Genomic DNA, 24,911 nt, shown 5'->3' with positions numbered 1-24,911 from the left:
GAAGATGATAAGGGGTTACATGTATTGGTAACATATTTAAGTATACTTGTGAATTATTTTTTATTAATCCTGCTGCTTCTATTACTGTTGGAACTAATGGGTATCTTTATTCCATATTGTCCTGGTATTTTATGACTTTGTGTCTCTCAGTATATAAGACACTGTACTCAATGAGTAATGCTAATTTTATCTTTTTTCTTGAATTACTACATCTTCCATCTGTTTTTTTTTTGTATCCATTAGTACTGGGTGGTCCCATGTGATATAAACTTCATCATTACTGAAAATGATTTGCGGTACATGTTTTCAAAGCTTCTCTGCTACTTCTGTAGTGTAGTGTTTGCACAATCCCCAGTGTAACAGTTTTGCCACATTATTTGGCCTTTCCGTATACAGTCCCTCTAACATGAGTATCATACCAGCAAGGAGGTATGCAAGTGTTTCCATTTCAGTTTTACAGAACCTGCATTTCTGTTTCTTCTACTTTCTCTATAGTCTTTGTAAATCAATGTGAACATAGCACACTATCTTGGGTCACCACTACCATCCTTTCATCTTTTGGTTAAATTCACCTCTCCTTTACTATTCCTGTGTCAGATCTTAGTCAACATGTAGTCGTTCTGGAAGTTTTCTATACTTGTCACTACATTTGTGGACTTTCCAGTTTTCTTTCCTTTTATTATAGTCCTTTTTATATTATTTATTCATTTATTGATTGATTTATTGATTTATTTGGCATGTTCAACTGTTGTTTGATTCTCATCTGTTTCTGGCTTGATTTCAGGTCTCACTGCTTTCTGTAACGTTTCTGCTAAACTAAGCAAATGTGTCATCTTACACTCCTTTTCTTTATAGTTTAGAACTTTCACTATGTTGGGATATGATAGGCAGAAAACATGTATGCAGTCCAGCAATTACAGACATATACAAGTAGTCAGTTTTAAGGTGGCCCATACCTCCTACTGACTAAGGGATATATAACCTTGGAATACCCTGACTTTTAAATAAAATTTGATGAGCATGAAGCATTTTTCTTGTTTTCTTGTTCAGCTGATTCAATGCTGTTTTGAGACAATTAATTATATCAAAGCTGTAAGTTATAACAGGAATATCAAATTAATTTATAGCTTAGACTTTATTCCTAGATGTCAGGGCAATTTTCAGTTTTGGCTTTAGTCTACTGAAGTATTCCATGCTAAGCTTTGTTCTTATTTGTTTGTGTTTTACTGCAAACCCTTCATCTGTTCCAAAAATATTTCTACAACCTCTAATATTCAAGTTCCTTCATATCACATTCCTGTCCCAGGTTGATATTTTCTTGGTGCTGTAGCCTTCCTTCTATAAATGTTGCTTTTGCATACCGCGGTGGTGCAGTGGTTAGAATTGTCACCTCACAGGAAGAGGTTCTCCCATTCGATTCTCGGCTGGAGCGCCTTCTGTGTGGAGTCTGCATGTCCTCCTCACGGTTGAGTGATGTTTAAAGATATGTAGGTAGGAGCATGCATGAATGGGTGTGCCTTCTTTGAAGGTTGGGCATTGGGCTGGCAACTCGGCACTGTAAAAATCCACTGCCAATCATTAGTAGACCGGAGTTCTGCTGTGGCGACCCTAAACCAGGAAAAGCCGAAAGACAAACAAGACCGAATATCAGTCATATATCATCTGAAAAGGTCTTAGCCATTTGTGGTTGTGCTTTCAGGTCCTCATCAATTTTTAAATTTGCTACAAAAAGTGGATGAGATTTCTTTGAAAGAGGTTGGTTTCTGGAAGTTAAGCAGTAACCATTGCTGAGTCTACAAGTAAGCAGCTTAACAGGATTAAAGGCAAGACAAAGCTTTAGTGGTTCATAAGTAAGTACTAGGCTAGCTGCCCTTTTAAGCCATTTTAAGCCTAATGCAAAGAATCAACATAAAATATCCCCTTGAATTTTTATCCCTGGGATAATAATTTTCCCTTTCACAGAATCATAGAATGTACACGTAAATGGGCCAAGTGGCCATTTACTCCTTGCCAGCACCCACACTAAGGCCTCACCTCTTTTTTACAGAGCAATAGGCCACTCATACTGGAAGGGGGGGTGAATTTATGAACACCCATCCAGTTACTTAATTCCTTCTAACAGGAAGATAGTGTGTCACATTGCTTGATTTGGAGACAAAGCTTGTTCCAGAAAAGGTGTGGGCACTGTGTGACAAATTTGTCTCTCCATCACAGTTTGTTTATTTGCTGAAGCAGGCTCAGAACAATGGTTCTAGTGTTCACTGGACTGTTTATTTCTGGAGCTGTAAGATGTCTTGGACTGCAAGATCCCTAATGGCCTCTAAGGTAAGGCACAGATCACTACTAAGGAATCATGTAGGACAGTCAGTACAGGGAGAAGCCTCCAGGCTCTTTTGATAGCTCAGGTCCTTTACGCCTATGATCTCTTTTTGTCAGAAACCTTTGGGTTATCTCCAGCTAATTTATATGTTTAGTAAGATACATCCCAAAGGGAACATTGCATTCATTGATGGCTCTGATCAGTGCAGAATCACAGAGGGTTAAAGACTTCTTTGGATCTAGAGCAAATACCCTTTGTGATCAGCTGTGCCAAACAGAAGGATTTCCTTGCCACTGTTGCAACATGATGTTCAAAGCTGAGGGAGTTATCTACCCATGTTCCAAGGTCTTTCAAAGCATCTTCATTTTGGTGTGGGTGTTTTCTATATTATAAACTGGGTGGAGAGTTTGTTTGTCAAATGAAACAATATTACACTATTTAGCATTTAACAATATTGCACTATTTCGCATTTAGTTTTAGCCCATTGTTAGCATGCTTGCTGTCTTGCTATTTCATATGTAAGTTCACTTTGTAGTTTCTGCACATCAAAAGGTAATTATACAATGCCCCCCCCAATCAATATTCCAAAACGTGTACGCTGATTGGTCAGCGTGCCCGTTGTAAATCAGACTTATACTAATGAAAAAAGGTCCTGTCGCCCGGACTTTTTCCATTAGTATAAGTCTTGATTTTTTTGTGTTTTTGGTAGCAACGGAGAACGGAAGAGTTCTGTTGCTGTAATCTCTCTATGTTAAATGAGTTTAACATAGCGAGATATCTTAAAAAAAGCAACGAAGATCTTCCTTTCTCTGTTGCTTTTTTTAAAGCTATCTCGCTATGTTAAACTCTTTTAACATAGCGAGACACATTTAAAAAAGCAACGGAGGTCTTCCTTTCTCTGTTGCTTCCACACACAGCTCTGATGTACTGTGTAAGCATACGCATGTGCAGTACATCAGAACTGCTGCAGAATATCATTCAGCTGTGGAAGAGCAGCACAGAGGCATTATACAGTGCTATTATTTAATAAAAGTAAGTATTTTTTTTCTTAAATAATGTCATTGTATAATAGCAATAACCCACATCTGGGTGTGGGTAATGCTGGATTTACCTACGGTTGTCTTTGTTTGGCCACTCGGGCTTCACCCTCGTGACCAAACCACACCAACCATGGGTAAATCCAGCATTACCCACACCCAGGCATGGGTTATTGCTTAATTCAAGCATAACACCAGTTTGCAATCATCAGCAAACTTGGTTAACCAGAGTTCCTAATTTTTGATTTGGAGATAAGAGATGTATATGCCGAATAGCAAAGGTCCTGGCACATAACTCTGTGGTATCCTGCTGGTTACTTTCATGCTCCCTGATACTGTGTCTGCCTCCTTCACAGTATGGCTTCTGTCCCTCAGCCAGTTAGCTATCCATCTGAATACAAAGGGATCAATTTGGAGTGCATCTAGCTTGTTGATAATGTTGTCATGAGGTATAGTATCAAATGATTTGGAGCGGTCAAGGTTTGCTGTATGGGCAGCAAGCTCACTGTCCATGGTTTGGGTTACCTTCTCATACAAATTTGATAGATTCAATAAACAGTATTTACCCTTAACAAAGCGAAACTGCTGGGTGGGGTCTTATATAAGATTTTTTATATCATACATTATTAGGTCTATTATGATCCTTTCCATGACTTTTCAGATGAGCTTTATCAGGTTGATGGGTCTATAATTCTGGGGTCTGTGGTGGTGCCACCCTTGTCAAGAAGCATCACAATTCCTGTGCACCAAACCTCAGGGAAGAAACCAGTGGATAAGCTCAAGCTGAATAGTTGTGGGCCATTGGTCCACCAATGCCTGCTTAATGCTGTTCAGCAGGCAGCCTACAAGATGCATGTTTTGTTTTGGAGAATACTTTAACAGGTGTTCTTTTGTGAAGAAAGTGGGTTTGGTACAGATGTTTCTGGACTGAAGTAATATCTGAATTTGTTTGCTAGTATATTTGGAATATCCACCGAGTAGGTTTTGAATGAATTCAAAGCAATGATGCAGGTAATGAAAGATTTGTTAAACAAATGTATACAGTAATTGGGACTACTAAGAGAAATTCATGTGATTAACAAAAATAAATAGGTTATACTACTGTGCAGCTAACTAATACAAGATAAAATGCTATCACACTTTGTCAAAAGTCAAGTTATGGGTGTGTAGTTCATAGGATGGCTTGTAGGTCCACTCTGTTTGAGGTGTACATATTAGTAATTTTTACACATGGCTAAATCTTTGTGTAAAGCTGATACTACCCTTAGCCTGAAGTTAGGTTCTGCATCTTAACCCAGGGTTTTCCATTTAGGAGCTTTTCTTAATTTTGTCTCAATTTCTCAATTTCTCTGGCTGTTATTGCCTCCCTTTTCAACCTCTACATTAGAGGTTAATAGTGTTACTTTTAACTTCTCTGTCCATTCAGTATCTTTATTATGTTCAACAGGGTCTTCATAATGATACTCCAAAATGTATCTATTTCTTCTTTTTTTAGTAGTGCTTCTATTGTTTTTGCTTTGTTTTCCAATGTTTTAGTCCTCTATGAAACATTTTGGGGTCATCGATGAATTCCTTGTTTTGTACTTTTCTTTTTTATTTAACTGAATACCTTATAAGGTTTTTTTTCATGTTTGTGCTAATATTTTTAATTTATTATTGGAAATCTTTAATGATAAGTCCAGGTCTGTTACAGTACTGCTCATTGTTTTTATCACGTCTATCTTTCTAAACATTTCTGATGCTCTGTACTCATCTAACACAACTACTACTACTTTGTCGCTGTATCTCAGTTCAGTGCTTTCGTAGTGGCATTTGAATTACTTCCTTTCTTTCCTTTGGTTTTTCATGCTTGCATGGAAGCACTTTATCTGTTGGTAGTTAATCTACACAGCAGTTTATCCTATTTATTTCTGTTATATCAAATGCATTTCTCTTAATAGTGCACCTGTTTTACCAGTCTTTTAACATTTTGTCTGTTTTTTTACGTTTTGTAATCTATTGCTTTTGTTTACCTTAATATGTCTGTCTATCTATTAAATCAAGCAGGTCTTCCCTTAGATCCTTCTCTCTGGACTGAGGGCATTCTTTTTGCACTCTTGTTTCCTGCCCTTTCCCTTGATGTGCATTTCTAACTGGACTTTCATGTGAGTTGCTGTGACGGATTGTTCCAGAACATCTCCCCGAGACATACCTTCTTCAGATGGCTCCTGCTCATCATGCTGCACTGTTGCCTGTGTTATAGTTTTCACCATTTTCTTCTCTTTCTCTTGCTGTGGAATTCTAACTGGACTTTCATGTGAGTTGCTGTGACGGATTGTTCCAGAACATCTCCCTGAGACATAACTTCTTCAGATGGCTCCTGCCCATCATGCTGCACTATTGCCTGTGTTATAGTTTTTACCATTTTCTTCTCTTTCTCTTGCTGTGGAATTCTAACTGGACTTTCATGTGAGTCTCCTACAGAAGGCCCCGGAGCATCACAAAAGTGTATCGTCTTCAGATGTATTTTACGCCACCTGGGAACTTTTTCGCTATCATGTTGCAATATATATGTTGCCTATGTCATAGTTTACACACACACACACACACACACACACACACACACACACACACACACACACACACACACACACACACACACACACACACAATCTATCACTTGAATTCAACATCACTTAACTTTTGCTTTCTATGACATTCCCTCTCTATGATTTTATTTTTTTATTGTGAAATGCACCATATCTTGGTATCTTTGCCTGTATTTCTCTTCAAATAATTGTTGAAGCTGAATTTTTGTATTGATTAGTTTGGCTTTCTTCTCCTCATAAATATCAGATATTTTTCTACCCTTTGTCCATGCTTCATTTTTATACATTTCAATAACTTTCCAATAACCCCTCTTTTTTGTTCATTGTCTCACTTTCTTTGTCACTTTCTTTCTAGATGGACCAACGATTTTTCATTTATTTTTTTTATTTATTTATTTCACATTTGATTACCAGGAAAGTCAAACAAAAAATCCTTTTTCAGCAGAGCCCCAGAGTGAAAAGCTTCATATTTAACATGTAACAATAATTATAATTGCAAATACAAGATTCACATATACATAACTTGACATTTGTGTTAAACATATAACATTGGATAAAAATACAGTCATATAAATATTTTTATTAATGGCATTATCGCATAGTCTAGTAGAGATAAAGAGAAAATTATTCTTAAAAAAAAAAAAAAAACAAAGTGAAGAAATCTGTCAGGAAAATGAGTGACTTGTAGAATGTAAACCAGGTATTATTAATAAAAATTGGTGGGTGATCAATTTTCATAGACATACTACAATGACGTATAGCCTATAGTAGGAGGAACTACAGTAGAGGATAGATAGTGTAACATAATTGCAACTTAAGGAAAATGGTTTTACTATAGTCCTCGAATACACGCTTTAGACTGTAATAAGAATGGGTAGAAGTATATTGAAAGGTGAGATGTCATCTGACTTATGTGAGGAACCAGTATTACCTAGAGAAAGGGTGTTTAGAGTAAATATGACATTGCACTAGCATTCTTTTCTTGTCCAGGATTTGTACAGGAGCATAGCCATGTATTACTTAACTGAGACTCAAGAGTTATTTTGAAGCGAGATAGATTGGCAGTGAAGCGAGATAGATTGGCAGTAGATGTTATCTTGGATGGTAAGCTTTTCCAGATTTTAGCTGTGTAGCTCAAGAAAAGGGAGTTGCCTGATTTATTGTTAGCTTTGGTAACATTTAACAGGGATTTGCTACACGAGCGAAGTACACATTTGTTAGAGTAAGGAATTAATAAGTTTTGAAGTGCTGGTGTTTTTCAGGTTGGTGCAGGATCTTATGTGCCAAGCAGAGTTGGTGATAACTTATTAGTTGAGTTCTAGCGTTGTTGGAGGACAGTGCAATGATGTGTCCTAGAGCTGGCATCAGTAGCAAATTTTGCAATTTTGTTATAGCAGGATTCTAATGTGTTTAAATCTGATTTCCTAAGTTTTGCGAGAATTGGCGATGCATTGAAAATACCTGAGATAAGATGTGTTCTAGCTTTAGTGGGTTTTGTGTTATTAGTGAAATATTTTATTTCTGTAAAGTGTACCTAATTTTTATGGACTTTCTTACTGGTTGGGCAACATGGATCTCAAATTTCAAATTAGTGTCAGTTTCTACACCTAAAGGTTTTGTGTGTTGTACAAGAGAGATGATGGTGTTATTTAGTGATGAAATGCTGAAGGAGGGGGGAAGGGTAGTGTTTCTAGTGGGGTAGAAAAGCATAAGCTTGATTTTGTTGGGGTACAAAATAAGTTGAGAATTAGCTAGCCAAGTTTGTGCTGCAGTGAAAGATTGCTGAGTTATTGATTGTAGAGGGTGTAGAGAAGAAGCAGCACATAGTGTAGAATCATCAGCATACTGTGCAAGAGATGCATGAATGGTTGAGGAATGGAGATTGTTAGTAAAGAGAAGAAATAGTAGGGGGCCAAGGATAGAACCTTGGGGAACTCCTAAGGTGAAGGGTAGTAGAGAAGGAAGGATCTGTTGCCATTGAACTGCTTGCTGACAGCCTGCTAGATAGTCTTTGAAGCAGAACAAAGTAGACTGGCTTAAACTGAGTTTGTTAAGTACATTCAAGAGCTTGCTGTGAGAGACCATATCAAAAGCCTTACATAGGTCAAGAAAAACAGCAGAGACAAATTTGCCATTATTTCTATGCTGGTTGACTGTGTCCGTGAAGGTCATAAGGGCAGAGCTGGTGCTGTGGAAGGGTCGGTACCCATGTTGGGTATTGGATAGTAATTTGTTAGTAAGTAAGAAGTCCACAATTTGTGTGTGTATGCATCTTTCCAGTATCTTGGATATGGGTGACAGTATAGCAATTGGCCGATGACTGGATAATTCTGTTGACTTGCCGCCTTTATGTAAAGGGATACTATATGACATTTTCCAAAGTGATGAAACTAGTTGTTCAGTAATGGAATGGTTAATGAGGATGGATACAGGGATGGATGTGGCATCAGCTGCATTTCTAAGATATTCTATGGGTAGTTTATCCACAGCTAGGGTAGTGGGTTTCATTTTTTTCAGTAGTTTCTTTATTGTGTTGGTAGATATGGGTTGTAAGGAGAAGGAGTTCCTATTTTTGTCAGAAGTAGGATTAATAGGCGTTGTAGTGGAGGAGTACTTGTTGGAGACAGAATTGCTTTGGTGAATTATTTGCTAAACTGAGTGGCTATACTCTCTAGGTTGTTAGTGAAAGATGGGGTGGGTGTACTAGCATTGCTTGCTAGGAGGATGTTATTAACTACTCTCCAGATTTTTTGTGGGTTGTTATGGTGTTTGTTTTGGACAGTAAAGTAATAACTTGTTTTGTCTTATTTGATTAGACTTTTTGCCTAGTTTCTGAGTTCCTGACATGACTGTTTGTCTATATGAGATTTAGTAATGTGTCAAGCTTTATCTCTATTTTTTAGGAGTGCTCTCATTTCTTTTTTTAGCCAGGGGGAAAATTTGGATTTTATTCCAATAGTCCTTGGGGGGCTAGTTTTGTTTAATATATTCAGGAAGGTGGAATTAAAGTATGTCACAGCATCTTCTGGGGGAGATGTTTCAGTGGAACCCAGCTGCAAAAGTTTAGAGTGTCTATGAATTCTTGGTGGTTAAAGATAGTTTTGTTTTAGTAAACTGAAAAAAGTCACATAGAACTCGGCTGCAGGACAAAACTTCACTTTAATCCAACGAATCACAAATAATAACGCTGTATAACCAATTCCTCTTACATTTTCGTCAACAATTACTTCATCAGATAAAATTTTATCTGACGAAGTAGTTATTGATAAAATTTTATCTGATGAAGTAGTTGTTGACTAAAACGTAAGAGGAACTGGTTACACAGCGTTATTATTTGTGATTCGTTGGATTAAAGTGAAGTTTTGTCCTGCAGCCGAGTTCTCTGTGCCTTTTGTTCGGTTTACTGGTTTATTTTGGTTAGGCACTGAGACCAGCATTTTGTTTAATAGTTTTGTTTTAGATAGGATGGTAAATGATAAGCTTAGAATGGTTTATTCTGTGTCTACTTAAGAAGGTGTGAAGGTGATCACTATGGAAATTGGGGAGACAGCCAGAATGAAATGAAAAGTCAGGTCTACTTGTTAATATCCAGTCTAAAGTGGACTGTCTATTAGATGATTTATCTATCCTGGTAGGGACTTGAATAGTTTAGGTGAAGCCATGGAGGTTAATGCGATTGATGGGATTATTAGAATTACAATTGATCTAGTCAATGTTAAAGTCACCCAAGATTATTGTCTCTTGCAGCAGTGCTTTGGACAACCAATCCAAAATATTTTCTAGTGTGGAGATTTTCTGACCTGGAGGGATATAGGATTCTAAAATATTTATACGCTTTTTAACATTAAATTTAAGTTGTGTAAAAATGATTTCTGCATTACCAAAATTTGGAGCATTAAATTCTATGGCTTCAAGAATGAAGTTATTTTTAAATAGAATAGCTATTCCTCCACCCCTGTAGACATTCGGTCTTGTCTTAGCATATTATATCCTGGAGGTAGATGTGTTGGATATATCAGGTTTTAGCCAAGTTTTTGTGATTTAAGCAATATCTGTTGAATATATGGAAAGATCTGCATGTAGTTCATGGATTTCATTTGTAATATTTCTGATTTTAATGTTTAATGTTAAGAGGTCTGATAATTTCATAGGAAAATTTGGTATGTGGCAGGTTTGGTTACAGAGTTGGAAGGGTATACTATCTAGACTACTATTGGGGCCTGGGTCAGGGTGAATATCACTGCTGAGAATACATTTAGATACAATGTCTAATATGGTTCTAATCATTTTGACTTTGTATTTGTTGTATTTTAGGGAGATGTGAGAGATGTTTTGGTATGGGATTATAGTAAAGATGAGTTGTTGAGATGGCAAAATGTTACATATGTGGGGCGATATAATAATTCTTTTATGCAAAACATTGTGAGCATAGTCATATGAAGTAGGATAGGAGTGGTTTGAATTATTTAGAAGGGTTTGGTAAGAAGTTAAATGTGCTGGTTAGTGATGAGGTCAGTAAGGCAAGGCTATATAATGCTATTATTTTGAGGTACTGATTCATTAGCAGGATAGCTTGGCGAAGCATGTAAAATTGATATTAACGTTAGTATCAAGTAAGCTACCCATAGACTACTGAATTAGAACTGGAATATAATTGATTTGATAACCTACTTTTTTATAGGTGGAGTTAGAGATATGGTAAGTAAAATGAGTAGCACAGTAATTTGGTTGTGTAGAAAGTGTTTGGATAATAATATTGTGTGGGTGTGGTTAGTTTCAAATAAATGTAGTTGTAACAGGGGTGGGTGGGAAATGGGAATAGGGTAGGGAAGCAGAATGAGCTTGAGCATAGCAAGGGTGAATGGAGCAGGAAGATCATTGATGTACTGTGGGAATATTTCAAAACACAATCAGCAACTTTAGTAAAGGTACATTTGTTTTTCAAAGTAATACATCTGTAATAATTTCTTCATGCAGCATTATAGACTGATTTCTTTTAAGCCTAGATGAAAGCCAAACAAAATAAATCAGAGCGTTCCTATTATTGTTGTTTTTTGCTCTTAAGTAGCCCTTTTTGAACTATTGGGACAGATTCTCACCCTTGATATATCAGGTTAATGTGTAGATACCCAAACTGAAATATAGTTAAGAAGCATTTATTTTACTGTATTTGGTATCTTTTTTAATGTCTTTTCCCCTTTTATAACTGTGGCAAGGGGAGCGGGGAGGAGGCTAGCAGCTATCAGCCCTGGTAATATGCACTCTTACAATTAAGTATACAGGACCAATTTTCAACTAGAGCACCTACATTAGTTTTAAGCAAAATTTTTCCTTGATTTTCTGTTCACGTGCACCCTTGTTTCAGGTATGATTTATTGTTAGAATGGATAGTGTCTGCATTCGCAGAGCTGCGGGCTAGCCCAGTAAAGCCAGATATGCTGCAAACTAGAAAAAAATAGTGATCTAAATAAGACTGTGGAATTTCAAATTGGCAATGTTGACAGATAACAGAAGTCAGCTGATTAAGTAACAGTGAAGGTAATGATAAAAGGAATATACTGCATGTTCAGCCAATTAAAATATAACGTCTACTTGACAAAAATGCTTAGCAACATTTGTCTCTTTCATCCACAAACACAGATATCACTGAGAAAAAGTATTTATGATAATGCAACATGCTGTACCCAAATTGCAAATGCAAATATCTCTGAGGAAAAGGTAAGCATAACCATTCAATAAACCTTATGCACTGAAATATTTCAAATAAATAGTGCATTTTCATTCAATACAAAAAGTTTGGATAAGCAGGCAAAATCAATATGGTTTAGCTACAGTATGAGAGCTCAAACGCTAACATTAACAAGTAAAACTAGATACAGTTTGACTGTTTATGGATCTCAGTACTTTAAAACTTCATAGGATGGTGAATTAATGCTAAATATCTAAACAGTAGTTGAAATGCATACATAGAGACAGGAGACACTAAATATTTACGCTTACTTGTACAGAAACATACTCCAGGGAGATAAACAGCTGCAGTGGGAATCAAATATGGCACCCAGGACCTTTAAAATCATGGCTACAGTAATTCCCAGAGGGGGTTGGGGGGAGGCAACATGTGAGCAGTACAGATTACACTTATGTTCCTTGATGTAGTGTGAGACCATTTAAAAAAAACAATCAGCAACTTTAGCAAAGGTACGTTTGTTTTTCAAAGTTCTAAGTCTGTGATAATGTCTTCATACAGCACGAAAGGCTGATTTCTTTTAAGCCTAGATGCAAGTCAAGCAAAATTAATCAGACGCCTATTGTTGTTGTTTTTTGCTGTTAAGTAGCCCTTTTTGAACTAGTGGCACAGAATCAGGTTAAGGTGTAGATACCTGAACTGAAATATAGTTAAGAAGCATTTATTTTATGATAGTATCTTTTTAAACTCTTTTCCACTTTTAGAACCGGGGGGAGGGGCTAGCAGCAATCAGCCCTGGTAATATGCACCCTAACAATTAAGTATGGAGGAGCAATTTTCAATTAGACCACCTATATTAGTTTAAAGCAAAACTTTTCCTTGATTTTCTGTTCACATGTACTCTTGTTTCAGGTATAATTTATTGTTAGAAGGGATAGTGTCCTCTTTCACAGAGGCTGGGGGAACCCAGTAAGACCGGATATTCTGCAAAATTACTTTTAAACAAAAGTGTTCCTTGCATTTTCTGTTCACATACACCCTTGTTTCAGGTATGATTTATTGTTAGAAGGGATAGTGATTTAGGTAATTGTTTTTCCTGATCTGGTAATTTAAGGATTTTAAATTATTATTCATGGCTTTTATAAATTTATCTTTTCTCTATTTTTTGTGCTGTATAAAAATTTTGCTTGTGTGTGTGTGTGTGTGTGTGTGTGTGTGTGTGTGTGTGTGTATGCGTGTATGTGCAATCTTAGCAATAGATAATCTTTTTCTTATTCTCAACAGTCTATTACTTTATAGTCTCTATGCCTCTTGCTTTTTCAGCAGTTTATTTGATTTTTGTGGATTATGTCTTTCTGCCACAGGGCATATATGATCTGAACCTGCCCTAGCCCTGTGGCAGGAATGTTTCCATGGGTTTACTATCAAAATTGTGCAAATTGTTTTTGTGAGTACTGACTTACTTGAACTGAAATGCCGAAAATATGCACACAGTTCGCTCACAACTCTGAACGCGGTAATGTCGGTATGTCGAATTTGACATTATCAATATTACCTGTATGAACAGAGCTGTACTACCAAAGTTGCCCCCTGCACTCCCCTCACTCTTGCTAACTATATAGTCTAGCTCCGAGATCGCACTACAGTGAGGAAGAGGGTACTTTTCCTGATCACCACTGTAGTGTGATCCAGTTTTAAAGAACAATACTCAAAATTGTGAATGCAAGCTATCTGCAGATGTTTTAGAGGCGACAGAATTTCCACTCGCAATTTTAAACTTTTGCACCTTTACCCTCGACCTTACAAATGACAATAAGGTGACTTTCAAACATTTGATAGTAAACCATTTCCATGTCCTCAGGATTCTACACTGACTTTTTTTCCAGTCCTGGCATCAGAGCATATGCCAGGAATGGGCTCTTTTTATCCTGGGACCTGTGTACGTGTCTTTTTTTTTTTTAGCATACCTTTCTCCATAATGTTTAAAATAAGGTCTATGTATCAATGCCATCTTGGTGAAATGTTGTAAATAAAATATTCACCACATGAAGGTCCTCACCAAGGGCTGAGAGTGAATTCAGTTCCAGCAATAGTAGTCTCTTCCTCATGATGATTACTTTTGCCATTTGGATCCAGTTTAATCTGTCCAAGTCTTTTGGGCTCTAACACCATGAAGAGAAAGGACTTCATTCCTATGTCATGATATGATTAAAATTCATGAAATTAGTATTGCTTCATTATTTGATGTTAGCCAAAAGTCCTCTTTGCAGCACCCACAATGTGCCCAGTAATGACTTCTTCTGCAATTCATATGGAGTTACATGTACTGGTAACATATCGAAATAAGACTGTAAATTCTTTTTTTATGAGACGCATTGCTCTACTACTATTGTAACTGTTTGGGTATCTTTCTTCCACATTGCTGTCATTTCTGCCTGCAAATCCTGGTATTTTATGACTTTGTGTCTCTCTTTACATAAGACACTGTATTCATTGAGTGTAGCAGTTTAAATGATCAATGCTACTTTTGTATTCTTTTCATGGACTAGCATATCTGATTTTCTCACATCTATTTTCTGAACTCTTGATAATGGATGATCCCATGTGATATAAACTTCATCTTACTTCAATTTGTTTTTTATTTTTATTTTATTTATTTTACATTTGTTGACTGGGATAGTCCGACTAGATACATGTCCATTTTCAGCAGAGGCCCGGGGAGAAAAGCTCCAAACTTACAAACAGATAAAGACAAGCAAGTTACAGTATATGCACAAACATATTGTATTAACATACAAGTTACAGTCTTACATTTTAAGCCCATAAAGAATACAGTTTATATTCAGAAATATATACAAATATGTTACAGTTTCTCTTATCAAACCTATATGTGCAGCTATCTACAGAGCATCTGCAGAGATGTTACAGTTTCTCTTTTTAAACCTTTTAGTGTAAGAAGTAAAGCACTGTTAATAAAAATTGCAGGGATATGGAAGTAGATGAGGCTTTAGTCAGGGTTAGAGCAAGGACCTAACCAGTGAGTTTTAAAATACTGGGTTAGAATTTTTTTAATTGATTAAGGGAGGGGTTCAGAGTAAGGTCAGATGGGAGTGAATTCCAGGTTTTGCCTACTGAATTTGCAAACAAAGATTCTCCAGATAGGTTGTTAGCTTTAACAGATTGAACCAAAAGTTTTGTAGTGAAACGAAGTGGCCTAGCATTTCTGTAGGGATGGATAATGTTTTTAAGGGAGGGCATTTTTTTCTGGATGACCTTGAATGCTACAGTAAGTTGATTATATTGAATTAGCAGGGGGAGTTCTGGCCATCCTAAGAGGTTTAGGTTTTGACAATGGTGTGTCCGGTAGGGAGTTCCTGTGGCAAACCTGGCAATTTGATTGTAGCAGCTAGAGAGTTTGCTGAGATCAGTTTTTTCAAGTTAGTGAGTGTTGGTGAGGCATAGAGTAGAGTTGAAAGCAGATGGGTATTGGCAATGGCAGTCCCAGCTAGAGGGGTGAAAAAAGGTTTGTTTTTGTATAGGGAGCCAAGTTTTTTTATTAACAGTTTTAATAGTTTGGTTTACATGCATATCATATTTGAGGTTGTTGTCTATTATAACATCCAGGAGTTTGGTATACATATCTGGTAAGATTATGGTCCCATTGTTGGATGTTATAGTAAATGAAGGTTGAGAGGATTTGCGAGTAGGGGAGAAGAGCAATAGCTTTGTTTTTATTAGGGTTTAATATCAGCTGTTGATTGGAGATCCAGTTTTCCACTGTATTAAAGGTTTTCTGGGTTAAACTAAGGAGATGTGTAGGGGTAGAGGCTGAGCAAATCAGGGTGGAGTCATTGGCATATCGTATACAGGTTGCATCTGGGATTATAGTATGGAGGTCATTGATAAGAGGAACAAAAGAAGGGGATCTAATATGGAGCCTTGAGGGACATCGAGGTTAATGGGGAGAAGGGTGGAGAGTTTGTCCTGCCAAAGGACAGCCTGCTGTCATCCACTAAGATAAGACTGAAACCATTGTATGGCATGGTTGTTTAGGGATATTTTATTTAGGGGAAGTAAGAGTAGCTGATGGTTAACCATGTCGAAGGCCTTGGAAAGATCGAGAAACAGGGCAGAAGATAGTTTGTTGTTATGGTTGGAATTTATAACATTAGAAAAGGAGAGAGGGGCTGAGGTGGTACTGTGCTGTGGTCTAAATCCATGCTGGGAGTTGACCAGAAGATTTTTTGTTTGTATGTTTGGATCTGGTGAAGTCAGTAGATATGTATGCAGTCCTTTGACTGCTGATCTGTACATGTAAACAATTTTGTGGAAACCCATACCTCATTTAGAACAAGGGATATCTAATTTTGGTATACACTGATTTTTATATATCATTTGATAAGCATGAAACATTTTTCATGTTTTTCTGTACAAAATATCCAAAACCTTTTGGGGACAGTATGTCACACCAAAACTGTCAATTAAACAGGAAGAGCAAATTGGATTAACACTTGGACTTTGTTCCTAGTTGTCTGGACTGTTTTCAATATTAGTTTTAGTCTTCTGAAATATACCTTACTGACTTATTTTTGCATTTGTTCATGTTGTATTGCTGATCCTTCATCAGTTTCCAAATATTTGTACACTCTTTCTTTCTCAGGTTCCTTTATATCACATTTTTGGCCAAGATTGATATTTTCTTGGTGCTGCAGGTTTCCTGCTTTCAGTATTGCTTTTGCACATTTATCAAGTCCAAATGACATCCTTATATTATGTGAGAAAGCTTTAACCAGTGAGAGTTGTGCCTTCAACTCATCCTATACAGTTTTAAGTCATCCACACAAAGAAGATGAGAAGTGTTTACACATGGAAGACCTAATATGTTAAGTAGACAGCTTAATGGGGTAAGGGAAAACAAAACATAAGCAGTGACAGAGAATTACCCTGGATTACCCTCCTTTGAATTTTAATCCCTGGGTAATAATTTGCCCTTTGTCATGAATTAATTGCAAGTGATGTCCCCGTTTCCTAGTTACTGTACTGTAATTGATCAATGTAGGATGTCTCATATATCTGTAAGCACTTCTTTATCCATGAATGTGAGATGCTGTCAAATGCTTTTTTTGTAATCTCTCCATGCCATACCTAGATTCTTTCCATTTTTACAATTCTCCATTATGACTTTATTTAGAAACAAATGATATTTTGTTCCATATGACTTAGCTATTGATATCAAAGATGATAGAAAAACATGGTATTGATATCAAAGGTGATAGAAATGCATTAAGGAAACATTATAATTATGGTCGTTGTCCTGTAAGATTTAAAGTTGTTCTTTGGAGCTGATTAAGAACAATATAAAGCTTTTTTGAAGCTGAAGATGAGCTTGATTGGAAGGAGTATATGCAGCAATTAAAGCTTGATACCTGTCATTTGCCAGGATTAAATGACAAAGAGAATTTTAAAATTTATTTAAAAAGGAAGAACCTTAGGCACTGATTAAATCATGTGACCTGATTGCTATATAAAGGGTGTCTGTCTTGACTTTCATTCAGTCTGATGAAGTCCTGTTGTAAGGACAAAAGCACTTACTGTTGCTGAATGTTTTAAATTAAAGTTTTAGCCGTGGGATTCCAAGATGGCTGCCGACTAGTCTAGTCCTTACTCTCTGAGCTCCTCACAGCTATTTAACTTTTGTTTTTTTTTTTTACAACTTTACATCAACCTTTTTCCTCAAATTTTTATACTAAAAGATTTTATAAATCTTTTTCTACGCATTTGGATTATTTTTTCTTCTGGAATTGTTATCCTGGGATTTATTTTACCTCAGAACATTCTTGGTCTCTCTGCTGCTGGGACTCCTACCGCTCCAGTCTGTTCCTGGTTCCTGGTATCCTGTTAACTGCATTCCATTTCTGGGCATGGCTACAAAATCTGACTTTATGGAGACTCAGCCTACAAAGGCCAAATATTCTTCAATGCTCCCTCCTGAAAAAGATTCAGGTTCAAAAAGACTGAAATCATCTAGACAACCTACAGAAACTTTTAATGTAAGTAATAAAGATTTAAATGGCTCAAATTTCCTTTTAGAAGAACTAAAAATAGCATTAAAACCAATCCAAAGTGCTATACAAAACTTTTCAGAACAGTTTGCAGACTTTAGTAAATCTTTAAAGCAAATAAACGATAGTATTGTTACTATTGAAAATAAAATCTTAGCTTTGGAGGTTAAAACAGACTTATTGGAAAGTGACTTTAAATCTAGAGATAAAACTGTTTCAGATTTACAAGCTAAAATATTGGATCTGGAAGCCAGGAGTCGAAGAAATAATATCATTATTCGTGGTTTACCTGAATCTTATGACAATAAAAACTTGTTATCTGTGACTAAAATATCTTTGAAACACTGTTAAATTGTGAAGCTTCTTCAAAATCTATAATTGTAGAGAGAGCACACAGAGCACTGCGTACAAAGCAAGATTCTTCCACACCAAGGTTAATTTATACTAAGTTACTAAACTTTCAAGACACTTTCCAGATCCTAGAAACTGCTAAAACAAAGAAACAATTCATATGGAAGTCTCACAAACTATCATTTTCCCAAGATCTTCCTGCACAGATCAAATTAAATAGACAAAAACTAGCCCCCTATTGTGCTGACTTGATAAAAATAGGGATTAGATTTCGAATGGCATATCCTAATACCTTGTCTTTCACAGCTAATGACAAAAGATTTGTATGTTCAGATCCTAAAGATGCAAAAGACATTTTTCTTAAAACATTTAAAAAGCTTCCTGACACTGTATCTTAATATTCTACTGTTAAAGAACTACAATAAGGTTTGATCTTTTCTTTAATCTGACAGTATTTGTGTTACATGATTTGTAATTCTGGTGTGACATAATTATATTACCTTAAGAACTTGTCATGTAATTTACACATGATGGATTTGGTGTGACAGTGTGCAGTGACAGGATATATGCTTGTTAGATTTGTGTGGATTAATAGAAGCATTTAAATTCCTGTATTTACTTTTTTTCTCTTTCTCTCACATATGCTTGCTGTGTAAATAGATAATATGTTAATTTTACTACAAGCTTTGGAGTTACAGCCTTCTGTGTAAGCTAAATGATTTTTGGAGGGAAAAACATTCCATCTCAACATTCTAGCAAGAAAATCTTCCCCTCAGAGTTCCAGCTGATGCTCTGCATGAACATGCGCACACTACAGTCTCTCTGAGATGGATGGTGATGTCATCATTTGTGAGGAAAGAAAGACAGTTTCAAATACACAAGTCTGCTTGTTTTCAACAAGTATTCAATAGCACTAACTTTTTAATAGATCTGGCTATTATTTAAAGTGTTTTCTCTTCATAAAAGAAGGTTGCTTTTTAAATTTAAACAGATTCATGTCACATAATATATTCAGTGACTTTTAGTGTGTCTGCATGACTTCAAAGCAAGCTGCTACTTTCATAAAGCAGAGTGAAAATGTTTCTGGAAACAAATGAACAGGTTAGTTTTATATATTAAAATTCTAAAGGATGTGTAAAGAAATGAACATATTTTCCTATTCAGAATATTTTTTCATACAATATTTTATATTATACTGAAGTTTTTAATTTGACAAATGTTACAAAGTATACCTGTTCATATGAAAGTTTCATGTTCTTTCTATTCTCTGCTCTCTCTCTTCTCAGAGGCTGGATGTGATATTTATGATTAGTAGTTTATGTTTAAGAAAGCCTTTACTTATTTGAAAGGTTTGAAATAACTATCTTTAATATGATTAGCTGAATCTACATGTATATATTTAAGCCCTTAGATTTACTGCATTTAGCTTGCTTGTTTCTGTTTTAATTAGATGTTCAAAATGTTTACTTTAAAAGCCTTATCTTTTCATGCTGTTTTGCTATGTTACATCTATAGCTTAGAAGAATAGTATGGCTACATAACCTAACAGAGTCATTAGTAAAATATTCAAAAAGTAGATTTAAAATTATATGTATGCACATAGTTGTACATTCAGTCCAATATATATGATGCTGTTTAAGTTACTATTTAATAATATAATTATACTTTATTCATGTATATTAACTAGTGTTAAAACCTTACAGCTTATAATATTTCATTTTGAATAGTTCCTGTACTATTATTATCTAGTTAATAGATGCATCTCCAGACTGAATTGTTTTTCATTTTGAGATATGGTTGCTTGGTAGTTGTTTTTTGCTTTATTTGAACTATAACTAAATACTCATTCTACAGGTATTAGTGCTTTTATCATACTAATGGTCATGTTGATTAATGAAATTATCACTAAAGTACTAAAGAAGGTTCAGTAGATAGTGCATGACTATTATCTTTAGTTCAGTAATGCTATGCTTATTTACTTATATTATAATGTTACCAGTTGGTTTAGTTATACTTATATATGTTATCTTACATATTTTTCAGTTTTAATTGTATTACTTCTTATGATAGAGTGTTCTAGTTAAGCAGAGTGTGATTTATTTATTATTTACTTGTTTCTCTTTCTCTTGAAATACTTGAGGAAATACATTTAATCACTATAAATTTCAATTTAAGGATAGGAGCTTTAGATTAGTATTAGAAGTAGGGATTAAGCATGTTGGACGTCTTGAAATTAGTTAATTTTGTATATATTTTAGTAGTATTACTCGGACTTTATGTTATGTTAGGCTTCCTTTGAGTAATTTGTATTCTAACTTGAGGTTATTATTATCTATAATTACAATGTTTTTTTCATGTTCTTCTGCTCTTCCTTTATCACAGGGGGATTGGTGGGTAGGCACTAGGGTTAGGATAAAGGTTATTATTATACATTTCATGGTTCTTAAAAAAACTTTTTTCTTTTTTTTCAACAAATGTTATTTGATGACTTGCTTGAATACTTAAAGACTGTTTTTTCTTTTATTTTTTTCTTCTTCTTTTTAATGTTGTGTTGGATTTACACCTTGAGTTCACTTTTATAGCATCAATAATGATTATACTTGTAGAATATGCCTGTTGACATAATTTTAGATTCTTGGAATGTTAGAGGCATTCAAGATAAAGCGAAAAAGTCACTATTATTTCATATGATCTTTAAATCACAGGCTAACATTTGTTTTATTCAAGAGACCCATATTTCACGTATTGATTGGAATAAAGAGTTAAAAAAAATGGATCAAAAGATTATAGCTTCAGGTGACTCATCTAACTCCAGAGGTGTAGCTATAATCATTAAACAAAAATTCATTGGGAATATTATTGATGAGAAATTTGATGATGAGGGAGGTGGTGCTTATTTACCGCTTCTATTGCTGGTTTGGACAAACCCTTATTAATTTTAAATCTATATGGCCCATGTAATTCACAACATTTGTTCATTTTAAAATTTACAATATTCTTGCATCCTATAAGGATCATCATATTATAGTGGGTGGTGACTGGAATGCAGTTATAAACCCTGTAATTGATCGTTCAGCTCCACTGTCACCTATAATCTTCAATCTACTCTGGCTATAAATGATTTGATGACAGAATATAATATAATAGATCCCCTCCGCACTGTTAAAAATATAAACAAGAATGATATATATACTTATTATTCTAAGTGCTATCATTCGTGGTCCAGATTAGACTTCTTTCTAATTTCAGATTATATTTCAAAATATATTGTGGACTTTACTACAGAACCCAGATTCTTTTCGGATCACTCAAGAATTTCACTAAAATTGAACATAAAACCCAATATAAAAAATAAAACTATGTTTAATAAGTGGACCTTAAATAATAACTTATTGTCAAATGAAGATATTTGCAAACAAGCTTCAGAAATCCTAAATGAAATGGTGAATAGTCTTGAATCATCAGACATTCCTTATGACATACAATGGGCTGCATGTAAAGCAAGATTAAGAGGTTTATTTATTAGTAAAGCTGCTTTTTCAAAAACAATACTTTAAGAAAGAGGAATTCTTAAAATCAAGAATTTCTTAGTTGGAAAATCATCTTAGTCTGAACTATGATGCTACTTTAGAAAAACAAATTTTTGATTGTCAGAAAGATTTAATTCTGCTTCACCAAAATAACCTCTCCTTAGCTGAACAAAAGCTACTTGCTTCATATTCAGAGTGGGCCCAGGTTCCATCTAAATTGTTAGCGAGAATTATTAAAGTTAACTTCAGAAATCCAAATATTACATCTTTATCTTAAAATAACAGATTATATAATACTGATGAAGAGATTATTCAACTTTTCACCTCTCTTTACACTGAGTTATATTCAGGTTCTTCTAATTCTGTTAAAGATAATCACTCAAAACTCTTTTTAGACTCTTTGCAGTCCGCTAAACTTAATGATAATCAGCAAAGACTAGTTTCTACCGGTATATCGGTACAAGAAATCTCGGATTCAATAGATAATCTTAAATTGGGTAAATCTCCGGGACCTGATGGTTTTACTCCAGAATTTTTCAAAACTTTCAAATTGGTAGTTCTTCCCTTTCTATTTAAAGTTTACAATCATATAAAAGTTAATGATATCTCAGATATTCATTGGAACACATCCAAAACCATTCTAATTCTACAAATAATAAAGATAAATCTGACCCAGTAAATTATAGACCCATTTCTTTAATTAACGTGGATATTAAGATTCTGTCATCTATTCTGGCTAACAGATTGAAACGGATTTTACCCTCAATTATCTCGTCAGATCAATCAGGTTTTATGTCTCAGAGACATGCTTGGGATAATACTCTATCTTTAGAGACTATACTTCATCTCATTAAGAAAAATCCAAACCCTATATATGCTTTGATTATAGATGCATCAAATGCCTTTGACAGAGTATGTTGGAACTTTCTATTTCAAACTATGTTATGTTTTAATATTCCCTTATTCTTTATAAATTTTTTAAAGTTTTATACAAGAATATGTTTACTAGACTATACATTAATGGTCAATTTTCTGCTCGATAAAGATCACTAAAGGAACAAGACAGGGTTGTCCATTGTCCCCTTTTCTTTTCAACATTTACTTAGAACTTTTGCTATTGTTTATTACTCAAAATACTTTTCATAACATCCCTAGAATTCTTAATACTAATATTCATTTCTCTGCTTTTGCGGATGATTTAGTAATCTACTTTCAAACTCCATTATCTGATTACAGAAAAATAATGAATTCTATTGATTATTTTTCTTTGGTTTCCAACTATCTTTTAAATTCTACAAAAACTCATATTTTTCCCTTAAATCATTTAGCACACAAATCTTTTTTTTTTCCAGACGATCGTTTTCAGTTTACTTATAATATAAAATATTTAGGAATCAATTTAGAACACAATAATAAATCTTCCTTTCAAAATAATATTAATAAATTATGGAACTCTATATTGTCTGATATGGACAGATGGAAGCATCTAAACCTTTCATTTCTTTCAAGGGTGGCCATTATTAAAATGAATATTCTGCCTAAATTTCTTTACCAATTCTCATCATCTGATCAGATAATTTCAAAAATTTTTGAGTCTGTAAATAAAGTTTTGGCAAAATTCATATGGTTCCCTAAATCTGTTAGAATTTCCTATTCTAGATTGGCATTTTCAAGGACAAGGGAGGTTTGGGTTTACCTAATCTTTATCTCTATTATTTGATTGTCTCATCCAATAAACTTCTTACTATCTCTAAATTCAATAACACTTCTTATCCAAATCACTCTTTATGGATAAAATTATCGTATAATTATGTCATTTCTAATAATTTAAATCCTGAAGCTATTCCTTTATCTCTCTGGATAGTTTATTTATTAAAAATATATCTACAGTATTTAAACAAAAGATTAGAGATTTCCAAACCTTACTCAAAATGTGTAAACTAGAAAAGATCTCGCACCATGTTCAGCCAATTCATCTAAACCCAAATATATTATTGGACAATAAACTTTTGAACTTAACAAACTATCCTTTAATTAAAAATCTAAAAGTAGGAGATGTTTTGAAATATCTTGACTTGCCTTTATCTGACTGGCGTAGGTTATTGAAAGTAAACTGGAATTACTCACCAATTCTTACACAACTAAGAGCAATAATTAAAAACAAATTTGTATCTCTGGTCCCCATAGACTCACAATTGAAAAACCTTAACACGATTATCAAAATACTTTCATCATCTGATAAAATGCTCTCAAACTCATATAAATTAATTAATTCTTTAATGATGGACCACAACTGTCTTTTATCTAATGTTTGGTTGAATTATAATTCCCAATTGTCAGAATCTCAGAAAGTCCTGGCTATTAGACACACTAAGGAATTTATCCCTTTTAAAAATTAGCATACACACAATTAATGATTAATAATGATGCCTACTTTACCCCAATCAAATTAAACAAATTTAACCCAAATAAGTCCCCTTCATGTTCATGCTGTTCTCATCCCCAAGCAGACCTCCTTCATATTCTATGGTATTGTCATTTTCTCACAGATTGTGGACATCTTTGAAAGTCAGACTGCAGAAAATGGGATATCAAAATCCACGTTGGCGTGGGAATTTGCTATTCTACATATTCCATTGATTCATCTTTCAAAAGTTGATATTCATGTTATCATTTTTATTTGCTCATTACTAAAACTTTATATAATACAAAATTGGATTGATCGTTCTAAATTAAAATGGGTTACTTTCCAGAAAATGGCTTTTAAATTTATTGATGCTCAAAGATACTTAGGTGGAAGTCCAAAAAAGCTATTAGAAAGGTTGTGTTAGAAAAGGTTCTAAACATATTAAATAGTTAATGTTAAATATTTTTTTTTTTCCTCCTCTCAGGTTGCCTAACTTGTATATAGTGTACATATGGTGTATGTTTTATTTCTAAATAACTTATCAAAATCTCATGAAGGTTGTTATCACTAGATGAATTGTTATATGTTTGCCTTCTTGTTATGTATAATCTTTTAATTGTCTTGCTATTCATATAATTAATAAAAAAATTTTTGAGAAAAAAAAAATTAAAGTTTTAGCCATTTAATTTTTGTGTTTTAGCCATTTTATTTTATTTGACTTTCTTTCGTTACTCTTTCATTCTATTGCCATGATTGAGTTTTCTTCTAAGTGACTATAAACTCAGTCAATATCAATTCCAGTGTATAGTTTAAACATCAAAAGTAGCCAAGTTATTGGCCTATTGTTTTTAGGATAGCTTGTAGGGTCACTCTTAAGGAAGAGTATAATTTTCCCTGTTGTTAACCAGGTTGGTGTCTGTTCAGGGTACG

Source organism: Protopterus annectens, chromosome 2.part0 (genome assembly GCF_019279795.1).
Source record: "Protopterus annectens isolate FY-2018-M chromosome 2.part0, PAN1.0, whole genome shotgun sequence".
Classification (NCBI taxonomy): domain Eukaryota; kingdom Metazoa; phylum Chordata; order Ceratodontiformes; family Protopteridae; genus Protopterus; species Protopterus annectens.
Note: the sequence above shows the minus strand (reverse complement) of the source record.